This window comes from Phyllostomus discolor, chromosome 6 (assembly GCF_004126475.2).
Source record: "Phyllostomus discolor isolate MPI-MPIP mPhyDis1 chromosome 6, mPhyDis1.pri.v3, whole genome shotgun sequence".
Taxonomy (NCBI): Eukaryota; Metazoa; Chordata; class Mammalia; order Chiroptera; family Phyllostomidae; genus Phyllostomus; species Phyllostomus discolor.
Window position 1 is genome coordinate 40,715,211 of NC_040908.2, and position 11,083 is coordinate 40,726,293.

The 11,083-nt window shown below is 38.9% G+C and overlaps 1 non-coding gene across 1 annotated transcript; it reads right to left on the reverse strand.

The window, feature by feature from the left end:
* Window positions 1-1,516: 1,516 nt before the first annotated feature.
* On the reverse strand, window positions 1,517-1,623 carry LOC114501078. The gene has a single exon (XR_003684852.1). It is a non-coding gene; the product is annotated as a U6 spliceosomal RNA (small nuclear RNA).
* Between the last annotated feature and the right edge of the window lie 9,460 nt (window positions 1,624-11,083).

The window sequence follows — 11,083 nt, forward strand, 5'->3', positions numbered from 1 at the left end:
GCTCAGTTAGTTGGAGCATCACCTCGTACACCAAAAGGTTGAATGTTTGATTCCTGGTCAGGGCACATCCCTAGGCTGTGGGTTTGATTCCCAGGTCAGGGCACTTATGGGAGGCAACTGATCCACAACTGATAGTGTTTCTCTCCCTCTCTCTCTTCCTCCCTTCTTTCCCTTGGCAGTTCTGGAATCTATCTCTTGCTTCAACAGGGTTTGGACGGAACAGAACTAAGGACGCCCTTCTTTCCAGCTACCCTCCAGCCTCTTTTCTAGTCACCACCTTTGGAGCCACCTCAGCCATCCTCAATGTCCGAGACCAGCCAACACTGTTTTTTGACCTGAATTCTTCATTGCTGAACAACCATGAGCTCCCAGATTCATTAGAATTATTCCACCGAGGTAAAGGCTGCCATCAACTGTCTGGCCAACCTGCATTTGTGAGCCTTCTACACCTACCTCTCTCTGGGCTTTTATTTCAACCATGACAATGTGGCTTTGCAGGGCATGGACCACTTCATCCATGAGTTGGCGAAGTAGAAGCATGAGGGCACTGAGCATCTCTTAAAGCTGCAAAACCAGCACCATGGCCATGTTCTCTTCCAGGACTTGGTGAAGCCTTCCCAAGGTGAGTTGGGTAAAACTCAGGATGCCATAGAAGCCGTCTTGGCTTTGGAGAAGAACCCAAACCAGGCCCTTCTGGATCTGCATGCCCTGGGTTCTGACCGCACAGACCCTCATCTCTGTGACTTCTTGGAGAACCACTTCCTAGATGAGAAGGTGAAACTCATGAAGAAGATGGGAGATCACCCGACTGGGTGAGTATTTCTTTTAAAGACTCACCATCAAGCACAACTAGGAGCTTTTGGAGCTCTTCCTTCCACAGTTCCTCCCTTGCTTACTTCACCCAAGTCTCTGCTCAAATGTCATTTCCTTTGAGAGTCCTTCTCTTGACCACCTTATCTAAAATGACACACACTGTCCCAGACCCACTCTTATCCTTTATCCTTCTTGTCATTTATACTTTTTTTGTTGTTTACTTATTTATTATCTCTCTCCACAGGAGAGCCTAGACTTTTCTGTCTTGTTCACTGATACATCTCTGCAGGCTATGGACTGGCACATAGTAAGCACTGTAACTGTTGGAATAAATGTATAAATGAATGAATGCCACTTCCTCTGACTGGAATGCCATTCATCTGCCTAACACCTACTCATCCTTAAAGAGCAATGTAAATATTAGTACCTCCCTTAAGTAGCCTTTCTTGATTGACAAAACTAGTTTAGTTTCTCAACCTCTGTGTGTTCATAACACCTTCTAGTTATGTTAAATCTATCAGAGCATCTTAGTTGTTTGTTTACTTATTTGCTCCCCTACCTCATTGCTGCATCTTTTGTTCTAATTCAGGGACATAGCAAATATCTTGCTGGGAATGGAACTGTGCTCAGTAAATGTTTGGAGAGTGAGTGATGGCTGAATAAATGATGAATGAATAAACTTAGAACAATTACTAATTTTTTAAAAAATATGAAATGCTTTACAAATTTGTGTGTCATCCTTGTGCAGTAGCCATGCTAATCTTCTCTGTATCATTCCCATTTTAGTATATGTGCTGCCAAAGCGAGCACAAAAAATCCTATTTTTGTTAAACACGAATTATCATGTAGGAATTCATAGTTTTTACTTCAGAACATATTTCTAAATGAAATTCTATTCAGATAAGATAGAGACACCTGTGTTAGATATTCAACTAAATGGAAAACAGGGTTGATAAAAGAATGCAAATAATTTCATATTTATTCATTCATTCGATTCTCTTGCTCATTCATTTAAGAAATATTTATTAAGAGTCTTTCATGTACCAGGCAGTATTCTAGGCACTAGAGACATAGTTATGGATAAGGCAAACTCCCTGCCCCTGATAAGATTTTGTTGCCATTCACATAATAGAACCATGTTTTGTGCAGAGCATGCAGCTTGGTTCTATTTAATTTTTTATTTGACACTGACACGCCTACATTTCAAGTTTAAAATATTTTCATTTAAACATTTTTATTCTTTAATATAAAGAGTAGTTATATCTTATAGAGAGAGAGATAAAGAGAAAGAAGGTAAATATAATAAAATGTCAACAATTAGTGACTTTTAGGTTGTGCATTTTCCTATTCTTGCAAATTTTCTATAGTTTTGAAAAAATGTTAATGATAAAATTAGAAGATAAAATGCATGTTTACTTGTATTTTAATCTTATTAATTTTTAAAATTCTGTAAATGTTGCTAGATTATTGTTCAAAAAGTCTGTAGTAACATACACACACAAACACACTCACACAATAAATTTGAAGTGCCCATTTCTATAGTTTTTTTCCAGCACAGAATATTGTTTGGTTGTTATTTTAATTTTTATTTTCCTAGCTATTATTTTCATATATTTGTCGGCTACTCAGATTCCTCCTCTGTGGATTGCCTGTTCAGGCTCTTTGCCCCCCTTGTTCTTGGTTTGCTGGTTTCTTTCTTATCAGTTTGTAATGATATTAACTCTGCCTGTCATATGTGTTGCAGATATTTTTAGCAGTCATGATTTTCATTATGGCTTTTGTGCCTTTCCCATTGCCATTGTTTATCCTGTTGTGTAGTTGTACAGGTCTATCTTTTTAATTTTGGCTTCTGACTTTCCTGAGTTGCCTTGCCTTTCTGAAATGTTTTTAAGTTGCCTTTTTTTAAATCATTTTTTAATTGTGCCTTTCTTTTAAAAACCTATTTTATTTATTTATTTTTAAAGATTTTATTTTTATTTATTTTTAGAGAGGGAAGGGAGGTAGATAGAGACAGAGAGAAACATCAATGTGCGGTTGCTGGGGGTTATGGCCTGCAACCCAGGCATGTGCCCTGACTGGGAATAGAACCTGCGATGCTTTAGTTTGCAGCCTGCACTCAATCCACTGGGCTACACCAACCAGGGCTATTTATTTATTTTTAGAGAGAGGAGAAGGAAGGGAGAAAGAGAGGGAGAGAAACATCAATGTGTGAGAGACACATCGATCAGTTGCCTCTCACATAACCCCAACTGGGGATTTGGCCCACAACCCAGGCATGTGCTCTGATGGGGAATCGACCTGGTGACCTTTCTGTTCACAGGCCAGCACTTAATCCATTGAACTTAGCCAGGGCATAAGTTGCCTTTCTTATACAAATTTATATAAGTTTTTTTCTTATGTTTCCTTCTAATTACGTATTAACTTTTTACATCTAAATCTTTATATGGAATGTAGTTTAGCATTTGGAGTATAGGAGGTAAGGTCTAATGTTATTTTCTAACAAATATTAAATAAGCAAACAGGACAGACAGAAAACTACATTAACCCTAAAAGTACAGAAAATTAGCTCTACCTGCTTCTTTTCCACAGCTGGGGAGACCTGTCCTTTGGATTTCTCAAGTACTAGCTCCTTTAGTGGTTCTCGATGCATGATCGAATCCAGGATCAACTGCATTTCTGACTCCAGTTAGAACACATTACAGATGTGATACATGTCTGCCTTAGAAAGTATGGAAAATACAGAAATGTGCTCTTGAGATGATATCCTAACTTTGGCAGTAAATATGTGACCCAGCATCTTATCAGACAAGACCAGAATTGTGTTCACTTGATACAAAATTGTTTTCAGTCTCAAAACTTGAGTAGTGGTGATATTTCAATTGCATTTCATGGAGTCTTGGGGGTTGTAAAGCTGGTAGGAGGTAGATGGGGCTCTAGATCCGTATTCTGGATCCAACCATGGAAGCCTATATAAAATTTCATTTAAAAAAGTTTGAAAATACAATTTACCAATAAAGCCAATGCACGAATGCAGGATTACAATCCAGGCATGTGCCCTGACCAGGAATTGGACTAGCTGAGCCACACCAGCCAAGGCGGTAGTATATTTACTTTTGTTTCAAGCTGATACTGTTTCTTATACGCAAAATGGTAACGGTAATTTGGACAACCCACTGTCTGACCAAACTTTCCCCGTCCTCACCCTGCCCTTTCCTCAATCACTCCTCAGACCCAGGTTCATTGACTTCTTCTCTCTCTCTCCCTTTGGGCTAATTTCTTCTGCCTTCATTTCTTCCTTCTGTTATCCTGTAGCTCTTTGTCTTTTATGTTGACTCCATGTTCCCTTGCCTTTCTGTGATTCCACCTGCAAAGGGGCCCACAGGATCGCCAGGCTAAGATGAGTGTTTCCTATTGTTCGCAACAGCCTTTTTAAACTTCCACAAATCTCTGACCTTCCCACCTCCACCCTCCAAGGATGACCTCACCTCCTTCTTTAAGGAAAACAGAAGTCTTTAAAAGGAACTCCCCCAACTTCCTGCCTCCAAAATAACACTCCTCCTTTCCACCTTTTAAGGCTATTTTTTCCACCTATGCCATGGATCACATACCGCCCCTGTTATCTACAGCATTGCACTATTCATCATCCTCTCTCTCTGAATCTTGAATTTCTCTGGCTCACTAGTCTTTAACCCGGTCAGTTATAACTCAACAATTTGACAGAGTCAGCATGAGGCTCCTCCTGTCTGTCTATTTATAGACACTTCTGTGATGTTCCTGTTGCCCATGGACCCAAATGTTCTTCTTATTATCCTGGCTCCTTTCCGCAATCTGCTTAAGTTTACCAAATAAGCAGTGAAATAGCTAACAGAAATCTATATGCACATACACTTCACCCTTGAATAACACAGGTTTGAACGGAGCAGGTCCACTTATATACAGATTAAAAAAAAAATACTGTAACCCTGGCTGGGTAGCTCAGTTGGTTAGAGCATTGTCCCAATACACCAAGGTTGTGGGTTCAGTTCCTGGGTCAGGGCACATACAAGAATCAACCGATGAATGCATAAATAAGTGGAACAATAAGTTGATGTTTTTTTCTCTCTCTCCCTTCTTCTTGGCCTATAAAATAAATAACTAAATAAAAATACTGCAACACCGGGGTGGGGGAGGGGCTGGGATAGGAGTAAAAGACAGAAAACTATACTTGAACAACAATTAAAATTTTTTAAAAAGTACCAATACACCAATCCAAAAGAACCTATGTACCCCAATGTTCATAGCAGCACGATTTACAATAGCCAAGTGCTGGAAGCAACCTAAGTGCCCATCAGCAAATGAGTGGATCAAGAAACCATGGTACATTTACACAATGGAATTCTATGCAGCAGAGAGGAAGAAGGAGCTTACACCCTTTGCGACAGCATGGATGGAACTAGAGAGCATTATGCTAAGTGAAATAAGCCAGGCAGTGAGGGACAAATACCATATGATCTCACCTTTAACTGGAACATAATCAACAAAAGAAAAAAGCAAACAAAATATAACCAGAGACATTGAAATTAAGAACAATCTAACAATAGCCAGAGGGGAGGGCGGAGGGGACTTTAGGGAGAAGGGTTTTCAGGAACTACTATAAAGGACACATGGACAAAACCAAGGGTGAGGGTGGAAGCAAGGGAGGGAGGTGGGTTTGGAGCAGGGGTAGGGGGGAGCAGTGGGGAGAAAATGCAGATAACTATAATTGAACAACAATAAAGTAATTTATGAAACAAAAACTAATACAAAATTAAAAAATACTATAAATGTATTTTCTCCTTATGATTTTCTTCATAAACATTTTCTTTTTCTCTAGCTTACTTATTTTTCCAATTGATGTTTTTGGTTACACAGAAAAAGGGGTAGGGAGGGAAAAGGTGGAAAAACTTAACCAAGTTACTGAAATAATATTGGAGTAATTGTCAAGTATTATACCAGGATAACAATGAAGAGGATGGCCCAACTTCTGAGTCTGTTGATGAGTCAGATGCATTTCTTTTGAAGCTAGTAGTTAGTGAGACAGGTTGGCAGAAATTAACAATTTCAGAGATCCAAGGATCCAAATAACCTACTAAATGACTGGTCTCAGAACTAAACTTGCTGTTATGTACATCTCATAGCCAAAGAAGAGATGACACATAATCCGCAATAAGGGGACCTGATGTCCTTAATATTTTTGACACAGTATTTGGCCTGAAAGTCATAAAAAATAGACTTAGCGCAGGATACCTGGTAAGTTTTTCCCCCTCTATTCCCAGCTCCCCTATCTAAAATTTGAAAGATGAATGCAATATTTGAGGCTCTTTTGGTTTTTAAGTTCCCTAGTTTTCATTCCCCAGATGGCGAGTATCAGCAAACCAATCATATTTATTTGTTCAGCCTTTTACATTTATGCTTTGTCTTTATAACTAACTATTCCTTGACACCCCTGTGATTAAGTAGTATCAGAAAGCAAGATACCTTGTTGATATTGAAATACTTTCCTGCTATTTTAAGGGCCTTTGATAAATTAAGATTTAATCATATCCCTTAGCTTCCATAGAAAGACGATTATAAGAAATGGCCTTTCAAATAAATACGTCCTGTATCTTTTTGCAAAGTCAAATCAAAGGCATCCATTTATTCATTCACTTAACAAATATTTATTGAATCATGATTATATGCCAGGATACAAACATGAATGTAACCTAGTCCCTGCCCTGAAGGAGAACACAACCTAGGAAGATGCAGACAAATAAATCATAATGTAGTGTTAGAGTGTCTGTAATTAGAAGCATAAAATAAAATGCAAAGGAAGCAAAGGAGAGGGAGGGAATAATTCAGCCTCAGGATAAAGGAGAACTTCTTGGACATGGAAAAGTTGGATACTGAAGATTGAGAAAAGCTACTCTGACCAGAGGGAAGTAGAAACCATGGCCAGTGTGGCACAGTCATTTGAGCATCGATCCTTAAATCAAAGCCTTGCAGGTTTGATTCCTGTGGGGTCATATGCCGACGTTGCATTTGGGGTCCCCTGTGGGTGTGTTCAATGAAGTGATCCCAAACTTTTCTCCCACAGGGATGTTTCTCTCCCTCCTTCCCTCCCTCCTTTCCCTTAGAAAACAGTCACTAGGATGGAAAAAAGTCATGAGGAAGGATTCAGAGAAGAAGCCAGAAAAGTAGGGTAGTGTCCACTTTTAAACAGACTTGGGTGTATAGTTGATTCCATTTAAAAATTCCAGAGTTAGATTTCCCTGCATATACAATTTGCCATTGACTAGCCATGAAAAACTTGGGTGGAATACATTAAGTCTCACTTTCTCTATAAGAGAGAAATTGCATTCATTCAACAGCATTATGACCACTCACTGTGGGCCAAAACACATACAATAATGCCAGCCTAGTAGGGTTGTTGTGAGGACAAGTTAATAAATGTAAATAAAGCATTTTGAATGGTGCCTGGACTCATAGTAAGCACTAACTAATGTTAGTTTAAAGTATTAATTATTATAATGTTAAAATGGCTTATTTCCATGGACTAAGGATGTGCTTTTTATCCTGAAAATAATAAGGAGCTGTTTAGGATTTCTAGGGGGAGCCCTGGCTGGTGTGGCTCAGTGGAATTGAGTGCCAGCCTGTGAACTGAAGGGCCATCAGTTCATTCCCAGTCAGGGCATGTGCTTGGTTGCAGGTGGGGTCCCCAGTTGGGGATGTGTGAGAGGCAACTGATCCATGTATCTCTCGCCCAGTGTTTCTCTCCCTTTTTCTCCCCTGCTTCCCCTCTCTAAAAATAAATTTTAAAAATATTTTAAAAAAAGAGTTGTAGGGGAGGAACAACAGTGCATTTCTGGATTTCATTTTAGAAAGATTATTGCCTGCAGAAGAGCATAGAGGGGAAGACTGGATAGAGAGATTAGAGATGGGAAGAAAAATTAGAAGGTGATTCTTAATAGTCTGAGCTTAGGACTTAACATATATTATGGGGATGGGATTGGAAATGAAGGCAGGTATCTGAGAAATGTTCAGGTGAGAGAACTTGATAACTGATATGGAGACAAGGATCAAAGATGACCTTTACATTTTTGGTGTGGGTGACAGGATAAGGATGTCCTTAAGTGAGAGAGGTCATATAAGAAACTGATAAGATGTGGACAGAGGTTGGAGTGAAAAAATTATGACAAAGTGTCCAGCTTGGGACAATAGGAACGAGATGTGGATAACAACTTTAATATTGTACATGTTGTCATTGTCAGTACATTTGAAACTCCTCATGGTGCCGAACCTCAGTTACGTCTCCCATAGAATCATTACCCTGATTTTTGTACTTAGAATTATTTTTCAGCAGTTTTATGACACATTTATGTTTTCTTAAGTAGATCTTGTTTTCATTGTGTGTTTTTCATATACATGTATTCTCTGCCTTTTACTTCCCCCAACATTAAGTTTGTGAGCTTCATCCATGATGATGTATGTGACTATAGTACCTTCATTTTCACTGTTATGTAATAGTCCATCACATGAGTATAAAACTACTTAACCACTCTACTATGCATGAACATTTGGGCTTTTTTCTTTCTTTCTCTTTTTTTATGAACAGTGATATCCTGAGCTTCCTTGGGCATTGTCTACTGATATATAATGCAAGATTTATAGCTATATTTGAATTGCTAGGTAGTAGGATATTCATATTCTTCAACTTTCTTTTTTATTTTAAATATATTTTATTGATTATGCTATACAGTTGTCCCATGACCCCCTTCATTCCCCTCCACCCTGCACACCCTCTCCCACCCACATTTCCCCCTCTAGTTCATTGCCCATGTGTCATAAGTTCTTTAGCTTCTACATTTCCCATACTATTCTTGCTCTCCCCCCTGTCTATGTTCTACCTACCATCTATGTTACTTATTCTCTGTGCCTTTTCCCCCTCTCTCCTCCTCCCACTCCCCTGTTGCTAACCCTTCATGTGATCTTCATTTCTATGGTTCTGTTCCTGTTCTAATTGTTGCTTGAATAATACCTAGTGCTGTTCCAAAGTAATTTTACCAGCTGAAATTCCATAAGCAGTATATACCATATTCTTACTAGCGTGTGCTATTATATGAATTTTTTACGTTTTGCTAACCCAGAGGTCAATAAAGTGGTGTCTCACTGTGGTTTTCATTTTCAGTTCTCTAATTACTAATGAGGGTTGTGCATCTTTCCAAATGTTTTTGACTATTCAAGATTCCCCTACTATGAAATGCTCCTTCCTATCTTTTGCCTTGGTAATGTATCTTTTGGTTAAGGTATTTTGTAAGTACCAGGCACTAAGCATTTTCACACAGGTTATTGCATTAATCCTCACAATCTACTGCCTTGAAATCTTTTTTAGGAGCAAGGGATTTTATATATGTTAATACATCTTTGCTGCTGCATAAGATATCTATCTATAGATTGAAAGAAAAAAGAACATACAGTACTTATAAGTTTCTAACCTATTAACAGTGTTAAGTCCAGACCCACACATTTATTTTAAGAATGGCCCTTAATTTGGCTGTATTCACAAATACTATCTGAAAGCAGCATTAATTTTATTAGTTAAAGAGTTAGCTATTTTTCATCAAAAATAGTCTGCATCTGGCCCTGGTTGGGTAGCTCAATTGGTTAGAGCATCGTCCTGATATGCCAACAGGTGTGTATTCGATCTCTTGTCAGGGCACAGACAAGAATCTACCATTGAATGGATAAATAAGATTTCTCTCTCTCAAGTAAATAAATAAAAAAGCAAATGAATAAATTAAATAAATAGATCTTGTATTTGACAAAGGATTATAAAACACAGCCAGGGGTCCTGGTTTAGCCTCTACTAGTTCAAGTGTGGAACCCAGAGCAGCGGCACCAGCAGCACCTGGGAGCTTGTTAGAAATGCAGATTCATGAGCCTCACCCCACCCTGCAGAAGCAGGATCTACATTTAAAAGATCCCAGGTGTCTCTTAGGCACTTAATGAAGTTTGAGAAGGGCTAGCTAGCTAAATGGTGGTAGACACAATGTGTGACATATGGTTAGCACTGAGGTTGAAAGAATATCTTCGTTTTTCTAGAACATACAAAGCAAAACTGTTCGCAGCATTTTTTTTTTTATGCCTGACATTTTTAGGTGTAAGTATTTGAATCTCTGTGGGGCCTACCTAGATGAAATGGAGCTGAGAACCAGTGAGCTGCATTGATACATCAGGTAGGGTTCTGGTTTCACAGCCCCAGGAAAATAAAACACAATAAACAATTTGACCTGAAATAGATCTACTTGAGGTCCAATTTATTTTCTATTTTTTTTCCGGAATGACCCATACAATTGATCCAACTCTCCACTTCATTTTGAGTGTATGATTCAGTTTGACAGTCTTACATTAACTAGACGAGTTCAACTAATAGAGTTTTGAGCCATAGGACCATAGAAATCATTTGTACGAACAAGTCTCATTTTACAGATGAGACAAATGAAACTTCAAGCAATTAAGTGAGAGATCAGTTAGAAAGGGCTCAAGGTCCAGTCCTGGGCTTTTCCCATTAAATTAGATTAGGAATTTCCCTGCACTCCGGATACATCTTCTGGACTGAACAGGCTAAAATTCTTTTTAAAAAAATGATCAGGAAAATAAATGACTATTTGGGGGAAAACAGCCTGTTAATCCAAAAACAACACAGAAAGCAACTTTCTGAATGAAAAATTCTGTAACACCCGTGTGTTTTTAATTCCAATAGCAATTGCAAAACAGCAAAACAACTGAAGTGGCACCATCCTCCGTGTACCTTTCTAACACCACCGCAGCGTTTGGACCCAGCGGGCAACTGATCGCCTTTCCCACTCTTTTCACTTAGAATTCATCCCATCTTAGAATTCAAAGTAATGACTTAAAATTTTAACTCTGACTTTCTAGTCCCTGAATTACACTGATTAGGCCAACTCCACACTTACTGCCGTGGCTCCACCTCCAGAAAGGCAGAGGTGGAGTGACCCTATTGTTCTGGGCTTCCTTTCTTTGTCCACCCCAGCCTCTGGCCAGTCGTCTTAAGCCATCCTTCAGAGATCTAAAAAAAGGCCTGGGGATTTCCCTGCTGCTGGGCTACTTTATGACAAACACTGCTGCTCCCCTGGTTTAAACTTCCCTTTCCCCATAAGGTGTATTTCTGTGGTCACTGGGGACTTTTACAACTAGTAATCAACACATAGATTCAAGCAACTCAAAGGATCTAACACATACTTTTAAAAAT